Genomic DNA, 22692 nt, shown 5'->3' with positions numbered 1-22692 from the left:
AGACAACTCTTTACATTTCAAATGCCTAAGGTTTGTTCAGATCCACTAATCACCTCTTACATTATTGACCATTACATTACTAGTCTGAGTTCCTATTGAATTTCCTTATTTATTTTATTTCTGAGACAGTCCAGAATTTACTGATAGTAATTTCTTTTCTATGCTAGGAAAAGATAACCTTAAAGCAGTAACTCTGAATAACTTAATAACTTGGGGGAAATTACAAGGGAATGGTGTCCTCAGAATTTGAAAATCACTGTGACCGGACACAAAGGAAGTTCTCTTTCTATACAACACAGTTCAGTGATGGAATAGAGATATGTTGTCAAATATTGTTGGAAGGCCAAAATCTGTCAATATGGTAAAAGTGTGACCAGACAAATTCATGAATGATTATTGCATTCTGGCTGGCTTTTAACAGCATATAGCAGATGCTCTCTCCAGCTTCAAGAGTATGTAAAGTTGTTGACTGCCAGTAACTGGGAGAATATGGTAAAGATGAATGTACCTTTCCTTGTCTTATATAGTCTTTCTCTAGGTATTTGCTAGAATCTGACAGAAAGAGGATACTGATGCCACGTACTTTTAATATTTTCTTGTGGTGAACGCTGGTAGCTTTCAAAATGAAATTTAAGTGTTGATTTTCATTTGAAAAAGCTCTAATTGGTTAGGGCTTCATTATTTGAGAAATTGTGCATATTCATACCAAGTTGATATACATACTGCTGGTGGGTCATGCTGCAATGTTTCTTCTGCTCCAGTAAAATTTCATAAAAAGATGAAAGGTAAATAGATTATTTACAGCTGAAGTGTATCTAGTTTGCTGTGTATAAACACATAGATAAGCCAGTCTAGTCCTTAACTATTCTGTGGCAGCTGCAGTAGAGCATAGGGAATTCTGCGTATGCCTTCAAATACTCATCCCGACCCTGGTTATACATGCACAGCCCTCTGCTGCCTTTCTTTCTTGTATAGATCAGCTTATACATTTTTCATAAAAATACTGCCCTTCAACAGAATCCCTGTTTGATATCAGCTATTTCTAGAGTTTTTTTAATGAATCCATTTCTAGTTGCAAGAAAAACATCTTAAAATCTGATGACTAGATGTTTGGAAAAGCGGGTTTATTTTTACGGGCTAATTAAGAAGTAGGTTACTCACATTAGGGAGTCATGATTCTTCTCTTAGACAGCAGTGTTTCAGACTCTTGCACTTCAAAATATTGAAAAAATACTTAGAGTTGTGCCAAAAACTACTCTTTGACTCATGACCAGGCTAAAATATGGGAGCAAAAAGTTTGTCTATTGTGAGATTCCAAGAGTAGTTTCTTCATAATACCACAAACAACCATTCATTAGTAAACGGGAACCGGGGGGGAGGTGGTGTATGAATATTTCTGCAGACTGATGATAAATGTTATTAATAAATGAGTTATGTTGCACAAGCAGTGCTGAAAGTTATCACTTAAATGTTTCATGACACTGTTACTAAGAAAGAAAGGTGACAGGACACAACCAGATTATCTGACAGAGACACCTGTGGGAAGGGTGTCTCCTTCCTCCCCAGGTGTCTGTTCCCCACCAGTCTGAGCTATCTGAGAACAGTCAGGATCAGGCTTTGGGGGACTTGTGGTTGTTTTGGGTATGGTAAGAAAGCCTGTATGCCTTCCCATTTTCTTCTGAGTGTGGGATCCCTTTGCTGCAGTTCATACTCCATCTCTTGCTCCTCTTCTGGGAGTCTTGCATGCTCCAACTCTGACACTTGGCAGAGGCTGGCTGAGGTGGGGGAAGCAGAAGCATGGCTTGGCTCTAGCCATTCCACATGCCATTCTGGGTATGAGGAATTCATGCAGATTAAATCTTACCAGCCCTGGGGAGGGCAGAGGTGAGGCAGAGTGGATGGGCTAGAGCTGGGCAACAGGAGGTGCTACATTAGAATTGAGGCCGTGCTAGTATCAGCTCCCAGTGTCAGTATGGATGTTTTAAACTGAGACTACTGCAGTGTCCCTGAAACTTTGTCTGGTGCTATACTGAAGCTGTGTTAAGACTGAAAAAAATGGCATTCCTCATCAAAATGCAGTGTGTGCTGCTCCAAGCAGACTTATGAATATGCAAAACTTGCACAAAATAATTAAAAATCACTAACTCATACTCATAATAATCTCATGCACATTTTAAAATTTAGAATTGTGATTTTAGTAGCCTAAATTCGTTTGTTCACAGCACCTGAACCTTTAATCTCCTTAAGAGCTTTGAATCCTCAACACTACACAGCTTTAAGGTGACTTGTAAAAGTAAAATACAAGTAATCCTGGTAACGTAATGTTCACTGCCCGCTCTCCTAGTCTGACTTGCTCCCATTTTCCTGGCTGTTCAGAGCATTAAGCATGTACTTGTAAAGTTGTTGACATTTGAGTTCTTTCCTTCAATCTTTAATGATACAGAAATAAGAGCCTGATCTGTCTTCTAGCAACAGCAGCACCAGCAGCTTCTGGTGCTGATTTCTTTGACTGGTAATTTCCTTCCTTTCTACAGAAAGCAAGACATCATTCTGATCACCACTTCGTAACTGGGCACTTTCTGCCCAGGGATGGACTTGCCACCAAATTTAAAATCAAGATTAGTTGTAGGATTGATATTCAGAGAAGCTTAGGAGGTAAAGGTGAAGTTTGGAGAAAAGGAATAAGTCAAAGAAAGATACTAATTTGTTTAGTCTTGTATAGGTGAACATTTCTTTACAGGCAAATAGCTGAGTTTTTTTTTTAAAACCAAGTGTTTTCTATGCAGGATATTACTTTTAAGCACCCTTTCATCTTAAAAGGCATGCAGAGGTTTGCCTGTGGTTTGGTTTTTTGTTTTTTTGTTTGTTTGTTTTTAATATTTGTGTTTCATGGAGTACAGCATTAGCAGAGGGCAGAACTGGAATCAGTTCTCTTTGTGGTATTTTGGATGTAGGATATATGTCCCCCAATTGCAGATGCAGATGCAGTGATCCTTCACAACCCCAAACATGACAGATTCCAGTGAATTCTGCAAAACAGGCATATTTTAGATACTGAAAGCTTCCCTTATTTGTTTGCCAGGACTGAGAAAAATGAAAAGACGGTTTTATTGTAAGCACTATTCTGTTAATAGTTGCCAAGAAAGACCTGCTTCCTTCACCTTCCATATTTTATCAATTTATGCTGCTCATGGGATATCCATTACTACAATATCTCAGTATTGCACAAGCTTTACTTGCCAGAAACAATCAGAATTATTGATAATTTTTCAAAAACATTGTCCTGCAGCTTTTAGGAAAGTTTGCACAAAATCCAGCTATGCCAGGATCCTTTTCTGATTTTAGATGTGTGCTTCCACTTCCTGTTCTGGAGAGAGAGAGAAATATCTGTACAAGTCTGCAATAAGAGTCCTACAATTGCAATCCCACAAGAGCACTTAGTGAATAGCCTATTTATGCCAACACAATGTTGTACTGAAGGAGAGCCTCAGGATAGTGGCATGTTCACCATCCCTCTGTTCATACCATCTTAATGCTTAAGATATGTCTTGCAAACCCAACATAAATACAAAGGGACAAAGTTTGTCAGAATTTTCATCTCAGTTTTTTTCCCCAAAACCTCCTGCTTTTGGGGTTCAGATAAAATAATTTGAATCTATAACAGTTTTACCAGACTGAAGCATCAAAAGAAATCCCCCTAAAAATAAAAGTATTTAGTTTTTCCATCTCAAGATAGCCTTTCATAGATAAATTTTCCTTACTTGAAACTTTAAAACTAGGAATTAAACCCCAATGACTCTTTTTTTTAATTATTATTTTATTTTTTCTTTTTTTTAATCACTTTGGATCAAACAGGGAATTTTTGTGAAATATATTTTGCAACCTCCAGTAAAGACAGCATTTCAGGTAGTTCTGTTCCTGTGCCAGGAGACTGGAGAGTGTTGAGGTCAAGGTGATGCTCCTGGGGATCAGACGGTATGAAGTCAGCATCTTTGCTGTTCAGGTGCTTGATTCAAGCCCCCTCGTGGTCTGCAGAAAACCATATTTTGGAGGAATACATTTCATATAAATAAGATTTGCATTCCTCAGCTGTCATGTATGAAAAGGGACTGCTGAGTAGTCATTGTAATGTTCTACCTGATATATTTTGTAAATGAAGTATCTTGAGTATATTCTTGGAATCTTAAATTACCTTGTAAATTTGCAATATTACTTGAGATGTTAAACTGCCACTGGCTTTGTGATAAAATACTGTTTTCATCTACAGGAGACAGTATTACTCAAATGAGTGTTACAGCACTGCAAGGAGCAACTGCATGTTCCATTTACCTTCCTTTCTTACAACTGAGAAATATAACCATATTTGAGTATGAATGCTTTTATTTAATGAACATGAACAGACTGGTATATTGAAATTAATTGTGCTTGGAGTTTATAAGAACAGCTTAATAAATTACTTCTCTTATGCTCTTTTAACTTTGATTTTTGTAAAGGCTAAACAAGCTGCCTAAAGCTTCCCCTCCTTGAAAATCAATTTTTCATGTAGTATTGCAGTGCTAGTAATAATTCCTTAATTCCTTTTCCTGTTCCAGACCCGGGTGATTTTACCTATAAGAAAGAGGTAGTAGTAGCTGTAAAAAAACCCGGAAAAACCCCAACAACACAACACAACCAAACAAACAAAAAACCCAAACCAACAAACCAGCAACTTATTTTCTCTCCTTCCTCTCTGTCCTGATTAAAAAATTCCTCTGAATTAAAATGGACACTAGCTTTCTTTCTTCTTTCTTTCTAGCTTATGACCCATCTCCAGTGCATTGCAATTAATGAAAAGTAGTTCTCATTTACCCATGCTATACTTAAACATCTTAGAGATGGACACTTATTTCAGAACTCAGTAGTGTTTCTGATTAAGCCTTGCTTTTGGGTATTTTAAACAAGAAAATGTGTAAAGTCCTGACACTGAACGCAGCAGGCAGTTTCCTTGCTCATACTTTCAAGTTATTCTCTGCTAAACCAAAACTATTTTACTGCTTTGTTTTTGATTTTCCAGTGCTTTTTAGCCCACATTCCCCTCTGCTATCTGTACTTAACTCACAGAGAGACAGAAATAGACATTTGAGTGAGACTCCTTTTTTTGAGGTTTTTGTGAGGTTTTTTTGAGAGGTTATATGATCTCCTTTTTCTTTGGAGTTTCCATTCCTCCTTAGTGTTTTCCATAAAGGGGTTAATTGTTTCATACATTTCTCAGGTGTTGACAATGGCTGTTACATCTCAGTTAATGACAGACAAGTGGATCCTAATCTGTAAAGAAGTATTTGATTTTAATGTCTATATCTGACCTTTTCCTATGTTACTTTGAATTTTGTATCAAACCTGCTTTAAAGCAAATACATATCAGAGCATTACTCCTGTTCTATTTTTTCTCTCCTCTGATAACTGAAGAAGAACAATCACATATCCAAAAAGGATAATATATTGTAACATTCAGGAATGGTAAGTTAACTTCCTTCTAGCCATTTCTTTTCCAGTTCTGATATCATGGTTTGGCAAAGTAATACCTGAACTTCTAAAGTTTTGTTGTTTTTTTTACTATGGATTTTATTAATGTTACATTTACTTCCAAAGCCCCCTCATAAGGCTTTATATATTTTACTATATCCACTATATTAATAGCAGAAATAAAGCATATCACTGTAGTGACTTACACTGTAGGAAGGCTTTCTGAGCTGGAATGAGATTGCAGGTGTTCTTCAGGCCTGGGTTTGTACTGAGTCATTGGATAATAGACCTCCCTAAGTTTCAGGAGTCTTCCCCTGGAAAAAATGAGAGCAATTACACAGTATTCTGCTAGTGTTTTGGATCTAGGTACACATAGATGGATACAAAATTGTAGAATAATTTAGCCTGGAAGGGACCTTCATATTTGGAATTCAAAAGACCTTGTTAACAGCATTTCTCTTAGATGCATATGTAGAACTAGAGAATAAATATGAAAGAAGTTTTTAACTTCAAACCCTGTCCCTAAACTGGAAGTAAACTGAAACCATGTGACGTAAGTCTGATTCAAGTGTTTTTAACTGAAATACACTGGAGATTTTTGGCTAGCACTTGAAAAAATTATCAATTATTTTTTTGCATCTAACCTGAGGCAGTCTAGGAAGATTTGACTTTTCAAAGGGGTATGTTCTCAGCACTTTTCTCTGAAAAATCTCTTGAAGAGTCTTAAGCTGGAGGAGTCAAAATCACAAGTCTCCAATGAAAAATTTTGGGGTTTGAAGTTATTTCTGTATCTCATCTTTATTATTTGTCTAGATATGCATCTAGGCCCCCTCTGAACTAAACTGTCTGTTAAATTGACTGACACGTTAAATTTTACAAAACAGATAGGAATCATTTTTCCTAGTAGGGGCCAGTTAATTGTCATATTTGATGAATTCCTCTGGTATTTTGCAGTTCTTCTGAAAGACAGGATCTTCTAACACAGTGAAGAGCACATCACTAAAAGACAGTTATGCTAACTGCATTTGATTTTGTAACCTCAACTAGTATGTTATGGTAATAAAGAACCATTTTTATGTAAGTGAATAAAGGATTATAGTTATAACCTTTGAAAGAAGCCGTTCCTTTTCTTTCCTGCTTTCTTGTGCATTCATTAAATACATTTCTTTATTTCACAGTTTCAATGTGTGGAACTAATGTATCTTTTCTTAACACATTTCCTTAATAGATTTAATATTTGGCATTTATTCAGAGCATTTCCTTCAATGATTTTGAAATACTTTACAATTATTTTTTTTATATACTTGTGGCATGGAAACTGGTTAATAACAATACATCTACCCTGGAGAGAAACAGAGAAAGTAAAGCCTAGACCCTGCCATTACCTCAGATAATACTACAAAGCACCATTGTTCAAAATAATGAATCAGATTCCAGCAAGTTACAGAACTAAAACAAAAGCATAGCATTTTTAAATACTATTCCTTATCTTCTGTTCAGATTTTGAAATTGTTTTATATATACAAAGACTCACTTGTTTTTTTATATAAGTCTAGATATAGTCGTGGGACTCCAGGAAGTCAAGCTTAAAAATGTTACGATACTTGGGACAACTTGCATCCCACTTTTGGTTTAATGCAGGGACACCATCACACAGGCAATGTAGACACCTTAAGCTCATATTTTTCCTAGAGCCAGTGCATGGGAAGAGTGCTAATGTGTACAGAAATAATTTGATTGAGATCACATCAGTCATTGGTGATAGAACCAAGTCACACTGCCACTTGTTCCTTACACTCAGCATTGCTCTAAGATGGCTGCAAAGTATCAATAGAGGTTTTCCATAGATTAAGAGAATTTCACCAGAAGAAATTGATTTGACTGCATCTGAAAATTCATGGAAAAGCACCTGTTTTGACATAAATTTTCCTCATGAAATATTTTAAGTAGGATGGGAAATTCTGGTTAGAATTACAGAGAGTAAGAAAGAGAGTGAGCAATTAGCACTGCAAGAGCCCCTGGCCCAGAACAGCTGGCTGACATGTGGAGTAGCCATTTGAATACGAGTCATTCACCTATTTACTAATTGCAAGCTGACTTTCCCAGTCTTTTCTACTGAAGCAGATCCACATTGTATAATTAAAGTGGGGGGAGTGAACAAGAGAAAGGCTGATGCTATCATCCGATATTTAAATGCTCCCCTTTGATGTGGGAAACTCAGGTTCAAAACCTTGCCTTAATAAATATTTAAAGAATTATGCAAAGCAAAGCAGCTTCAACAGAGAAGAACAAGAGAGAAGCACCAAGCAGAAGCCTAGAATAGCTTCAGTATCAGTGTAAGTGGATAAAGCCCATCCCTGAAAAGTGGGGAGAATGATGGAGCAAGAAGTCAAAACGAAAAAGGCCCCTATCCACAGGGCAGGAACACTATTTTCTATTCCTTTCTTCAGTCCCTAAGAGAAATATGAACAGTCTCAGATTTGTTCTGATACAGAAGGGAGTCTTATGAAATCCTGAAAAATCTCCATGGAGAGGAAAACATTTTTCTCATGCTCTCATTAGTAAAAGATTTCTTATTTACAAAAGCTATCCAGGACAGGTCTATCCAGAAGGATATGCAGGATAGCCAGGCTGTTCACTAAGGACAGGAATTGAAATATAGTATGAGGAGCCAACAAGGCTTAATAAAAATTAATCCCTTTAAGAGGAGCAACATCTCCTGCTTGGCGACCTCTTCATTAAAAAAATAGAAAACAGAAAATAGAAAAATGGAAAAAGTAGTTAGCCAGCCTGATTATTGTTACCTCCTTTTAACAGATGAGTGAAAAAATAATCCCCTAAAGTTACCTCCTAGCCCAAGATTTTTCTAGGAGTTTCAGACCCTGAATGTTGTGCTTAGGTACATACAGGTCATTTTCAGAATATGAAGCATTTTGTACATGTATTTTCCAACTGAATGCAGTAGTACAATTGAGAGAATTTAATGATGTGTAACAAGTTTACATCTTTCTGCAAATACCATAGTTTATTTCAGCTCACACTTGCATGGTGCAATACTAAAATGAAATTATGACTTCAAAATGAGCAAATCCATTTTCAAGTCTGAGGTCCATTTTCAGTGATTTGAATCTCCATTAAGGACCATGCCAGCTCTTTATACACTACTGGAATTAAGCCTAACACTACTCTGTGGGCGGTCAGAAAGCAAAGTGTATGACAAATAGTGAAGAAAATTCTATCCTATATGATTAAATTCTCTGGAATACAGATTTCTCTGAGCCTTGAGTACTCTCAGGCCTTTTCATATAAGTTGTTATTTACCTATTTGTCTTTATTTCCTGAGAGATTCTACCCTGGATTTCATCTTTCCACTGTGAATCCCCACTGACTACTCAGCCTCACCTTAGTGTCTTGACTATTAACTATTTTTGCTAAGCAAAAATATTTTTCCTGCATCCAAAGGAGGTCTCCCAGGGACAGTTTATGTGGCTTTGGAATAATTAATGAAACTGGTAGGTGGGGACTAGCTTACAGGGAGATTGACTCTTCCTGATGGTAGTGCAGAAACCTGAAGGACAATGAAGCTGGTTGCTGACATGATGGTGCACACCTAGTAGAAGTGAATGCTTTTGTGGGCTATACACCTTGCATGTCTCCTTGCTGGCAAGAGGTACCTCTTTTGAGTGCTCCACAGAACTCTCCTGGGAATCAATGTTTCTGTACACAGCAGAGTCATCACAAATTGGAAATATTTCTGTGTATGCCTGTGAAAGACAGACAAAAACTGGGTGATTTTGATTTAGGCGCAGGTGCAATGTATTTTTCACATACATCATAGCACAAAATAAGGTAAATGGTTGTTACAAGTTCCCTCACTTTCCAAGTAGCTCTGTGAAGCCAGCCTCCTGTTCCTGCCAGATCCACCACAAACTTCTTGTTATCTGTACGTAGGATAGAGTCAGCTCTTAGGAGGATGGGAGTCGTGTGGGAGGTGGGTTCCTGGTACACTGCTTACTTCTTTTGTAAAGGAGTATTTGTGAATATATTATTTATACACTTTCTTCAGTAGCATGTAAGCAATGTTGTCATTTCAGTAACATTCCTGAAAATATCACAGCTTGATTTTTTCACCATTATATCTGCTCTTCATTTCATCCCAAAGCATAGCAGAATTAACATCATTGCTTTACTCCTGACCAGCTTCTTTAAAGCTAGGGTTCTCACACTATTATGAATGCAGGGGTTTTTTTCCCTCAGGTGTTCTTCTGAGAGCCCCATCCAAAGACCATTGAAGGTCAATGGGACATTGGTGCAAATTATACAGATGCATTTACTTCAGCTAATGTTGACAGTTTGCATCAAATAATACCTCCTAATCTTTGCCTGAGAGAGAATTGTTTTTCCTATATATATATGACTAGTATTAGATTGCATACTTTATATTCATAGAGTACTTCATTAAGTAGGTTAGACTCCTCTGTTCTGCCTACTTGTCTCAGGAATAATGTTGTTTCATTTCATAATGACATAATGGTGCCACCTGCAGTCCAAAGCCTTATACAAGTGGTTTCAGATAATGTGGTTCACAGTAATAAAACACTGAACACAGAAATGGGAATAATAACAATAATCAGTTCTTTGTAGAAGTCACTACGTTTTAAGAAGAGATACTTTGTTTTAGTTGCTGTAATAAGACCTTAAATTTCTCACTATTTTCCTTGAAAATGATGTCACTGTAACAAAAATCTTTGCCCTGGCGACTTATCAGGAGTATCCAATAAAGCTCAGACACATTATTTGCTGTAACTCTTTATGATACCAAGTGCTCTGGAACCTGCTAAGACACTTCATCACAAATGTCAGTCCCTGTGTACATAGCACAAATAAAGAAAGCTTATATGCTGTAAAATGTGTTTGAACCTGAGAGATATTTTTCTTTTTATTAGCACAGTAAAATCATAATGATTAACTGATTAATGTAGTTTTCTTATGTCTTTCTTATCTGTCTGATGGGGTTTTCTCTTCTACTCCTTTATAGGGAAACCTGTTTCATTGTGCTGAAGGATGTTCAACTCCCAAATATTCTGCTATGAATTCTTTATTATTATTATTTTTAAAATGTGGATTTTGACATGTTTTTTCAGAGCTTTTTCTTCCACCTCCTTTTCAGAGTTCTTAAAGATAGATACATTTGTGCTTTACATAAATGCATGAAAATATATTTATAAAAAGTGGCGACCTGTACAGAGTCAATGTGCAAACATATCATGTGGTTTGGGAACCTGGGAGAGGGAACATGATGAAATACAGGAGATATTAGAAAATCCTGTTAGTTCCAGTTGCAGTTGTTTCATAGGATTAACTTTTGTCTTGGATCTTTTTTCAATTACTTTTCTTCGTGGGCAGTCTTCAGAAAATATCTGCTGACCAGGCAGAATAACCACTTTCTTCTGCTTGAATATGCTTCTCTGTGTAGGGTCTCTTTTTCGCTGGTAGGTTATCATTGTTTAATAGCTGGCGTATTGATACACGCACGTGTTTTACTCTATTTCCTTTAATAGAAGAGAGATAAATCACCCACATTAATAGGAAATAGGGTTTATAATTACATTAAATTGAATGTTTGCTTCTCCTTCTTCTTCCATCGGTAATTATTTTAATGACAGCTTCGTAATTCACCTAGCAGAGTAGTGAAAGAATGTCCGCACCTACATGATTTTCCTGAACGCAAAGGAAATTGCACATTTATCTGACAAAATGTTAACATTAGGGAATGAATTATCAACTCAGTTTAGCCAGACCTCTTTTTATTCACCTTCAGTTATTTTGGGCATAATTTTGGTCATTTATGCAATCTAAGGCACCTGATTGCATATTCAGAGAAGATGCTTAAATACCTGAGTACTGTTACTTCCTACCACTTATTTGGAGTACAAACACAGATGAGCTATTGAAAGTCTGGTTTTAGAGTGATAACTCTACTCTTTATGGAAGTTCTCATTTTTCCAAAATGCTGCATTTGTTTTCATTCTCAGAACACATGATCCCTCTGCTAAACTCAGTGGTAACAGGCATTGATGCTTTTTTCCAAAACTATTTGCTAGGTTTATATGCTATAAAATACTCCAGTATGGTAACCATACTATTTCTCTTGTATTCTTTGGTCTGAGGTGTGTCAGTGGGTAGTTGTAACTTGAGAGCAGGCATACTGAAATATATGGGGTTTATTTTTACAGAAATTTCTCATGCAATCGGCCATTTTCTTCCATTTATTCACATTACTCCTGTACACCCTGAAAACTGATTTCAGGAAACAGAAAAAGGGCAGATATGTAAAAATATTTTCATTTTATCCTTTTATGCTGTTATGCCATGGAAGTGTAAGTATTTTAAGTTACTCTTCATGTCCTAGTCATCTTCAAAAACAAAAAGGAGCTGGACCTACGTTTTTTTCAGCTGATGAGAGCTTATGGTGGAACGATAAGCAGTGAAGGTCTTAGCTCTTAATTGCCTTCAACACTGTAATTGCAAAGTCTTGCATGTGAGCAAGGCTTCACCCGCTGCTGTTAGGCAGCCAACTCTGGAGGCGAACTGTGGCAACTCTTCAAGAGCAGGCATAAATGCTCTGCGACACTTCAGGGCAGGAAGCAGCAAATAACACTGTGCCAGTCTGAACTGCAGGGGTTGTTGAGATGGTAGAAATTTAATTGCTTGTGCTGGAATCAGGCCAGTAAACAGGGTCAGCTCTCTTGTCCTTTGAAGAAGTATTCTGGCACATCGCAGATGCAGCAGCAGCACTTGGAGTTGCAGCGGAAAATTTTTGCAGCGAGCTTCGATCCCATCCTGAATGTAGAGGATCATCCTTGTACTGAAAAACCCACCCTGTAACCCTGTCACCTAAGGATTCACTCAAATAAAGTCAGTGCCAGCCACAGTCCAGCTCAGAGTGTCTGCCTTCACTAGTATCTTCAGCTAAAATCTTGTCTCTTTGTGCTAGGGTGACAGTGTATCTGTGACACTTCATTCATATGCCACTAATGATAGCCATGTGTCAGTGTCTTTTTTTGGCATTAACCTTTATTTACTTATTTTGGAGGAAAGAAAGGTGGTTGGATGCAGTATTGTTTTCAAAACTGCCAAGTATGTCGTAGAAATTTGATCATTCAATGGAACCAGAGAAATCCCAAAGATCAACTTGATATTAAATAACATTACCTCTTATTGTTGCTGAAAAACATGCCAAGAAACAGAATTTGAATAGGGATTTTTTTTCCTGAAAATCTTAATGTTGGGCTTCTCACCACTGATTCTGGGCATTTTGGCTCTTAATTTTGCTGTATTGGGCATATGTCAGAATTTTGTTGAGGTTGCTTAGTACCAAACTTCGAACCTTCACTTAAGTCACAATAAATTGCTCTTAAGCGAGGAACAGGATAAGCACAGCAACTCTTCGGAATAAATATATAATTTCAGAAAAACAACATTTTTTAGATGGTTTAGAGAAGAGAAGGAGACAAAATTAATGAAATACATTACTGCTTGCCCATGCTTTACTTTGCGTATTTGGCAAAATAAAATCATAATAGTGATTTAAGGCAACTACTTTTCTGTGTGCAGCAGACTATTTGTCTCTTATTGTTACACTCACAGAAAGCTGTCAGATTCCTTCTTTTAGTTCCAGTATATGCGGCTGAGTTCCCTTATGAGTCAATGTTTACACAACATCATATTTCCTTACTAAAGAAGCAGGGAATGATTCATATAAAGCAAAATTAAGATACTATTTTAATTGTGAGAATGTATTATATATTATATAATATGTGTATACTATGCATTCTATATTTTATAAATCAATTCTATATCGTTTCACTAATATAGAATTATAATATGCTACAATTGTTCTCCTTAGGTGCTACAGCAAAGCACTCAACTACCTCATTAGGTTTAAGCTTTCATCTGGTTTCTAGATCATTTCACCCATGTAGTAACCTCAGTGGTTGTATTTTCCACAGCAATTTTTTTGCAAGTTTTTCTCCTTTCTTTCCATGCTGCTATCTTTATGTTACTGTTTATTCCTTCAGAAGAGACTGCTGTGTTCATATATGCCCATACATTCATTCAGGTTTGCTAGTCATCTAGGGTAACTGGGATGCTGAGCACCTTGGGTTTCCAGTCTGTTTCTTCCTGAGATGTTGGACACAAGCCTGATTGGCAAATGAGAGCTTCCTGTTCATGTGCCAGCTTTCCCAGTGGGCTCACCCTCAGGTTTCCACCCCACCATACAACATTCTTGCTTCTACAAAGTGTCAATCTATTGTTACAGAAAGAGATAAACCCGGAAAATATACAGCAGTTACTAAGAACTCATAATTCTGGGTTTATTAAATGTTTATTAAACACTTGAATGGATACAATGGGAGTACAAATAGGAAAAGAATTCTGTATAGATTTAGACAGGTAGTTAAGGTATTCTGTGAAAGTTTTATTTTCTACTCAGTACAAGAACAAAAACCAGAAACTAGGTTACCGTACACATGCAAAAAAAACCATAAAGATTTGAGCAGTTGCATAAAAAATATGGCATCTGTCAACAGTGTTACTGTTTCACAGTTTTAGCAAGTTTGGGAGCTCCCAAGAAACAGGAAAATATCTTCCGTTTAGCTGATATGTCATATTTTTTGAAATATCCAGACACCATGTCATGATCTGAATTTAACTCTCTATTGGAAATCTTCAATGATATCTTGGCACAGGAGTTTGTGGCAGTGCAAGGTTTTAGATCCTTCATGGAGATGCTTTCAGTGTCCATACAGGAGATGAATTCAACACTAAACACAATATAGGAGATAAAATAAAACTCTGTCCAGAAAACTAAAAGCAGTGATGAAAAAAGCTGGAGGTTTTGTTTCTATGTATGTAATCTGTGCACTAATTGAGAGGAGATATATGGAGGGTTCACCCTGAAGCAACAGTGAAAACACCAACTGAAGCTCAGAATATAGGAAAACAAACAGACAAACAACACACCCCAGAAATGAGGCCTTTTTCACTCAGCAATGACTGCTATAACAAGTGCAAAGTATTCAGTAGAAATTTCACAAGGATTTAAAAAATTGAATATGTGATTATGAGATAAGGAACTGTGACCTTTATTCTCAGACCTTTACCCTTAAATTAAGCTTAGGTTTAACCTTTAGCATTGACCTCCTATGTTAGTTTAGCCATTTCTGTTATAATGGCCTATGCGCTGTCTCTACTTATATTTCTTCATTTTCCATAGGAAATGTGGTTTAGAATATTATTTTAATAAACATTTACAATTGGTTCATGTTTCTTAATTGATTTCTTGTCTGCTTGATACTAAAAACTTTTTATGTTTGAAACCTCTGCTGATAATAGTTTTAGAAATTATCCCTAACTGGGAAGATCCATCTTCACTGCTTTTTATGCTGTGTTACCATCCACTGAATAGAGTGACCAGTTCAGGGCCATTAAACCTGGTGCTGGTTGCCAGGTCATTCTTTTGAAATGATATCCAAGAGACATATAATTAACTCCCCCACTGATTGACAACAGAAAGAATAGTGTAATCAGCTACTTTGTATAAACACTCATCATTATTACAACTGGTGTTTGGGGACAGATTCATGCTGCTCTGGTAGGGAAGAGCATTCTGTACTCTTTCTGCCAAGTATCATCATCTTCCCTTCCTGACTGACAGACAAGGCAATGGCTGATTTTTATCTGCTGACTTTCAGAGTGCAAGATAAAGCTAACCTGAGCTTTTTTTAGGAACTGAAAGTAGATAGTGGGAACTGGATAGAGTCTTGTTCTGTCTGAGAGCTTTTTGATACACACCCATGAGTTATGCTAAATTTCACTGCTGTGCTTGCAGCTTCTCGAATAGTTACACCAGAGAGGCCTGCCAATGAGCAATGCCTTTTTTTGCTATGAAGGGAATTGCTAGTTACTTAGATGAGCAGAAATCTCAGATACATCTAATGAGAGGAGGCACTACTGGGTCAGTACGCTAGTTTATTGCCTCTTGCAAAAGTTTTGGAAGACATATTTTATTGCATAGAGACAGAACATACTATGAACTAAAAGGAGGTATACTCATGGAGAAAACTAGCAGAGACATATTGATAACCTCACAACAGGAGCCTTAAGGTAGTCTTTGCAGAAGTTTTTGCTGTTACTATATTTTGCTATTGGTTTGTCATATCATATGTGAAAAAAAAGCTGTGCATTATGTTATGGACTGTGAAACCAAAGACATTCTCAAAAACTTGGATCTCATTGATTGAGATGTAAATTCACCATTTTATATGTACTTTAAAAATGCTCCAGCCTGCTCTCTCATTTGTTGGACAACCAAATCTTTATGACCACAAGCAGTACACTAAGAACTTGGCCCATTTCTGTGTTGCATATTAAATTGTAGGGGTGTTTTGAATGAGAAAGACAAAAAAAAATGCTGTTATTATGTTTTATTTTTTAAACATAAAGAAAGTGTAGTTTATGTTAAATTTATAGGCATGCATTACAACTACAAAGACCGCTATTTTAGGCCAGTGCAGCAATTGAAGTCTGCATTCACATCCGTGCTGAACCTGAGTAGTAATTATTGCCTGTATATAAACTGAGGATGTTGTTACCTGAACCTGACTGTGACTGTAAAGTAGAAGTTTATTTATGTTTTTGCCATGAAAAACCTCGAGAGTCATTGAAAACCCAGTTATAAGTTTTCCCTCACATGATGTAACTTATTATAGTATGTTTCTCTGTTTCAGAGGAATATATATGGGCTTCAGTTGTCAGCACTGAAAGATCTGTGTTTGAGGCTCCTAGGCACCCTTGTAATACAAATAAGGGTAATCAACAAGCTGTGGTTTTAAGTAATTGGTTTTGAAATGACCCTGATGATTCTTGCAAGCTGTGAGCTGTCAAGAAGGGGCAACACCCAACTGTGAGGATTCTTGTCGTTGCTGAGCCACTGCTGGTGTAGCAGCATCAGTGGCATCTCCATCAGTGGTGTAGAGAGACTGGTTTGGTGAAAGTGGTTCTGTAAATGGTCCCTGTTGTCACTTGTCAAGAACTGAAACAGTCTGAGGCTGGTGTCAAATCAGAGCTGTCAATTAAAATTACTCACTCATTTTGATCTTGAATTAGAGGACCTGCCCCTTTTTGGAAAAAAATAAGAGTTCTCCTTCCTTTCACTCTTCTCTCCAGGCAGATAATTTTAAAATCAAATTTCCCTTGTGTTTAGATTCACAGGCAGATTATTTTCTTTGTGTTTTGACTGTCTTGGCTACTATAATTACTGCAGCATGTCGAAAGGAATGCTGAATCACTTGCCATTACTCAAGAGGAAGCTATCAATGCATATCTGTCTTGAGTCTCCTTCAACAGGCAGAGGATCTGAGGCCAAGACAACCCTATCAACTTTTAACATATCAGTTGCCACCATCTATGTACAGGAGGTACAAAGTTATTAGTGAAATCCTGGCACTTGTTGAAGTTCACATGAAAAGTCTCCTTGCCTGCAACCGAGCCTGTGTTTCACCTAATGTTTAAGGAGCAAACTCAGCTGTGCTGCTGAACTGTGCTGTGCTCAGCTGTGCTGCTGCTTCCAATTCAGCAGAACAGATGTGGTTTTCAAAAAGAATGTCTCTCTGCAGTCAAGAAAAAAACTTTGAAAGTTACTTCTACTTTGGCTTCACAGAAGCTGCACATAGCCTAATAGCGTAGGGTATGAGCTGTTTCTCCTCCATTAGTTCAGGGGGTTTTGAGTAGTCTAGTTTGGAGAACTGAGTTAATCTCTCTGAGAAGAAAAAGTTCCAATATGTTATCTACAGTGCTCTGAAGAAGGATTTACTTCAACCAGTGAGAGCCTTGCAAGAAACGTTGGTTCATTTCAGCTGCTTCACTCTATTCTCACTGGAGGCCAACTTCAGAGAAAATCTGCAACGAGACATAAAAAGTTTATTTTCACTTTTTGGAGAAGAACAACTACTGAAAACAGAAAACTCTGATAACCAGCTGGATGAAAAAAGAGTGAAGAATTTCATACACATCAGAAAAGACCAAATTTCTATACTGTGATGTTTATAAAGTAGAATTCGGCTTTGGAACATCATGATTACAGAAACACAACAACTTGAACTATTTATCTTTTATAGTGAAGGTTTTGCATACTTTTCTTGATACCTAAGTGGAGAGAATAGGTAAGTAGTGGATAAAGGCTTTCCTATAAAAAGACATTCTTTGAAGTATTTCAACTAGGGTACATATACTTTAGGGAGGTACAGTAGGATATTTTCTTCATTATCAAGTAATAATTACCCTGATAAGAGACAGACTGTTCCAGAAAAATCACTTTAATGATAAAGTAAATTTCTTTTCTGGGATTTTTTTTTTCACCTTCTGTTTTTTTGAATTTGGTGTGGTTTTCTGTTATGGGGTGGTTTGGTTTTTTTTCTTTGTTTTTTGTTTTTTTTTTAAGTTTTCACTGATCCTAGAGGATGAATCAAAGAATCCTTTTTAATGCAACATATGAACTAGAATCTCACCCAGATCAGAGCCAGATCAGAGTAGGGAGCCTCCTATTCAAGGGATTTGACTCTGGCTGCTCAAGGCTGCTGCCTTTCTGGCTTTTTGGCACTTTTGCTAGCATGGAGCAGCTGGAGAGTGGACCAAGGATTTGGTTTTCTCTCCCAACCAAGCCAGTATCTTTTGGTCACAAGTTAGTGAGACGTTTTAAGTTAACGAAGCTCTTAGATTGTCAGGAGAGCTATCCAACACTCTCTCTCTCCAAATAGGTGGCAAGGTAGTACCAGCACATGCCATACTAACATTTCATAATTGTACTTTGAGCAAACACAGAGTTGGAGAAACTCAGGCTGGCAAGACTGTGAAATTTCTATTTTTTACTGGCTTTGTGCATGCAATAATCTGCAGTGTCTGGTCAGCTGAGACAAACTTAAATGGACTGTTTTCAAGAAGTACATTTCCATGGTCTGGCTGTCAGCTGCCTCCTGACACAATTTAGTCAAAGACTGTCTTTTAAAAACTAACCTTCAGAGCATGTTTTGGGCCGGCTTATAAATTGCAAGGTTAAGTTCCAAATTTTGCTATTACCTATGCCCAAAGGTGCTGCACAGAATAGTTCTCTCATCATGAAAACCTAATGGGGACAAATCACTTCAAGTATTTCTCTGGAGGTATATAGGGAAAATAACCTGCAGACACTCACACAAAAATGCATACTTAAAGTAGCCAGTCTTTTATATTACTTAGTTCTCTTGGTGGTTAAAGCTAGACAGGATGGTGACTACGGGAAAAATTATTTTATGACAATTGTGCTAGAATTTTGCTGGCTCTTATATTGAGACTTGGCACACCAATTTCTAGTCTCCACATCTTTTAATTTCTCACAGAAATAAAAATTTGAAAAAATTATAGTTGAGTTTGGATCATATGATAGGTAGCAATACTTTTTTTGCTGTTGAATTATCAAACAGGAAAACTGCCTCAGTCCATGAGAGATACTGGATAGAGAAATTGGTTTATTTCTTATCTAGGCATCATCACATCACTGAACAGATGATCAATCAGGATTGGCTGGAACTGGAGTGTGGTTCAGGTTATATTTTTGTGAAATATAACTAAAATCAGAAATTGCGCAAGTGAGTTTTTTGCTCACTCATAGGTAGCAAGATTAATCTATCTGTCATCTTCTGGGAAGCATTACGAAAATCAGCCAGAGAAGCCTGTGCTGTTATAGCTCTAGTGCCTGTGCAATTTTTCTTGGATGCCCTTTGTAGTGAGAGTACTGGCAAAATCTAATCTTGGTGAAAAAATTGAAATAAAATCAGGGAAAATTTCCACCTGCATCCACCTGAAATATCTTTTTGTTTTTAAACTGGACCTTTCTCCCTCCTTTTTCCCGTGAAAGGTTTGCTTTCAGCCAGGAAGGAAATCTTTCATTTTGTGGTATTTAAAAGAAAAGCTGAAGGAATGATGATGTGGATACTCAGAAGTGATCCTCTGATGACATCTTAACTGGATCTGCTAGTTAGCTCTGTCAGGCATAGCGCTTTCCTTGAGAGGGCCTGAAGGAGTGCTCCCTCTCCCTGCAGTCAGCAGGAATTTTGGGGAGGAAGGTAGAATCATGCAGGGGTGAAAGATGTTCTTCATCGTTCCAGTCAGTGCTATTCCATCACCATGCAGCATTAGTAGCAGTTTTTATTGCCTGTATTTGAGCTCGTAACCAATAAGTAGGAGTCTGAATTCTTTCACCAGTTATCTAAACACTGATTTACCAGTATTTAAAATTAAATGTATGGAAAGCCTCCTTAAATTAATGAGACTTTTAATAGAGTGTAGGTATACTGTTAATCATCTGCTTAAGCAACCTCTAAGAGTACAGACCTAAAGAACACATTAAGGTTTCCTTAAAGATAAAGGATGGTTTACATTATGGAGGATTTTATTTAAAGAGTAAATGGAGCCTTCCAAAAAAAAAAAAAAGACAAAACCAACCAACCAAACAAAACCACTTTAAAGTATTTCATAGGGAAATAATACTTTGGTTATCACCTCTGGTCTTTATCTGGTTCTGGATTATTTGCAAATATCCTTCCCTGCTTATTTTGTCTGTCTGAGTGTGGTTTTATAAAAATGTCTGGACACCAGTATTTATGTTTTAGAAATACTTTTCATATACCTTTGAAAAGCAGAATCATTACTGTGTACATAATGTTTTTCAGACAGTAATAATTAATTTCTACGGCCAGATGTGAAACTCTGGGGAAAAAAAAGAAGTCATAATGGATGTACTTGCAGAAATCCCTTTTCTCCCTTAGCTGTAATTGAGCAAATGGCACTAAGATAATACTGTAATTGTTAGCCTTTTCCATGAAGCCAATATGAAGATTAGAGTACCATCTGGCTTTCTGAAAACTAAAGTTAGAAAACCTAGCTTGAAAGAGAAAGCAGTTGGATCCCTGTTGAGTGGACATTTTGTATGTAATTTAACTTTGCTCATCTCCACTTAAAATTCTAACCACAAATGAGCACTCAGAGCTTTTCCCTCTTGGTAAGAGTTGGGTCTCTAATAGAAATTTTTCAAAGTACCTTTTCCTGGAGGTCTCTGATAACTTTGGGTCTGCTCTTGTATTTATGCTCCAGTTGAGTTTAAAGACCAAACCTGAAAAGTAAATCTGGTTGGAAAATTTCTTTTTTTTTGTTTGTGAAATAGTCATTTTTTCAAAAACATTTTTTCAAAAGTTGCAAGCATTACTAAAACTACAATTTTTGCAAATTTATAACAATTTTACTATGACATTTTGACAAATCTTTTTACGTAGTATTACTTTCAGGTCTTAAATAATTTTTGCAACCGTTACAGAAAAAAAAGTCATTTTAAGTCATGCTTCATCTGTGAAATCCATTTTTCCATGAAATATTTATAAGTAATTTCAATAAAAGATGACCAATTTATATTAGCAAGAAATTTCACGGAAAAATAAAATGCAGCTGCTTCAACCTCTGTGAAACAAAAACAGTTTTGGGGATTTTTTCATAAATCAAATAACTTTTTCTTGGATTTTTTTTTTGTTGTTACCAGCTCATCTAAAAATTGCAGTTGATAATAAGCATAGAGTGATTATTAGTGAAGATTTCATCATAAAGAATACTCCAGGGCTGTTAGCATTGAAACTACTGTCTAGTTTTTTTCCAGTAAGGATTACCACTATCAGAACCAGAAACCTACTCTTATTTTATTACTCTTCTGTAAAATTTAGCCTATAAGTAAACATGCATGAGAACTGCCCCTGTTTTCCCTCTACCCTCCACCCACCCCTTCAGTGTCAAAGCTGCTGAAAAGTACCTCCAAGTCTTAGAGCAAAATATTTTCACGTTTCAATCCGGAGACTTTCTTTAGTGTGGGATCCCTCCATAAAGAAAAAAGCAAGTAAAATTGCAGGTGGCAGGATGGAAAAGTAACAGAGGGCTCAAGAGCCAGGTCTTTGCCTGACCCATGAATTGTTTCAACTGATTAATGTCTGCAGAAATAAGAGTTATACTGGTACTCTTTCCTTAAGAGAGTCCTTTGTACCTCTACTACACACTTTCTGTATGGATCAGAAAATTTCCCTTTGTGTGGAATGAAATCTCTTCCTGGGGCTAAACGGAACAGTGTTGAAAGTTCAAAGGAAAGCTAGAGTCATTACAAAACAGAAGGAACCTAAATAATAACGTGGATGGTGGGTGTGAATTTAGTGAAATCACCACCTTATTTACTTCTACGAAGACAAGTAAGGTGTCTGGGCACATAACAGAGTAATAAGTTCAGGTAATCGCCTTAGATGTGGAGATCAAATACCTTCCAACCTATACTTCAAGTCAATGGCTTCACATGGACAAACATTTATGTGGAAGAGGCTATTTATTAACTTATGGCTGTGGTGGGAGGATGTTAGGTTGTTTTAGATGGTCTTTCTCTTGAAACACTTTTTGTCCATTTGTTCTCACTGAAAGAATTCAGTCATTTTGTCTGTCTCAAGCTTTCTACAGAGTCTTTCCCCCTACACTCAAAAGGGATTGGCCATAGTGCTCACATACCAGCTTTGACAGGATTATTTGGGCTAGTTAGAAAGCACAGGTGGTGGACAGTAAGTCTGTTTCAATAAATTCCTTTTTTTGAAATATTTAAAACTCAAAATCCAGTTGAGATCTGATGATTTCAGTTTCCTTCCTTGGCCCCTTTGGACCAAGCAAACTTCAAATGGCCTGAGGAGTCTGAGGAGCAAATCTTGCTCTTCCTCTTGTGTTGTCTGACCACTAGTGCTGGGTCAAAAGCTCTGAGCCTCACTGAGACAAAGCAGTCTGGTAAAACCCACTGGTTTTAAGCCTGGTATCCCACCGTCGCTGCCCCACCACCTCCAATTTTTATTTCCTGCCTTTCTCAGCAGGGAGCTCCTCTACTACTCCTATCAGTGAAGTTCTCACCCCACACCCACTCATAGATCTGTAAGGCTCAGGCCCACACAAGGGAGTCAAAGTTACCCTCAAAGCTATCTGATAGCTAGATTTCAGTGCACTCCTTATGTGACAGTGCAGATGGCTTTGAGGCATTTCTATTAAAAAAAAGAAAAAAAAAAAAGAGAGAGATTTTGTAGTAGG

The 22692-nt window shown here is 37.0% G+C and overlaps 1 protein-coding gene across 2 annotated transcripts in view; it reads left to right on the top strand.

Moving 5' to 3' along the window:
• CPNE4 (copine 4) overlaps positions 1-22692 on the top strand; it is a 227630-nt gene that overhangs the window by 150390 nt on the left and 54548 nt on the right. The gene's annotated exons all lie outside the window — the stretch shown is intronic.

This window comes from Lepidothrix coronata, unplaced genomic scaffold, assembly GCF_001604755.1.
Source record: "Lepidothrix coronata isolate B3197 unplaced genomic scaffold, Lepidothrix_coronata-1.0 Scaffold64, whole genome shotgun sequence".
Lineage (NCBI taxonomy): Eukaryota > Metazoa > Chordata > Aves > Passeriformes > Pipridae > Lepidothrix > Lepidothrix coronata.
This window is presented reverse-complemented; position numbering and strand designations above follow the sequence as displayed.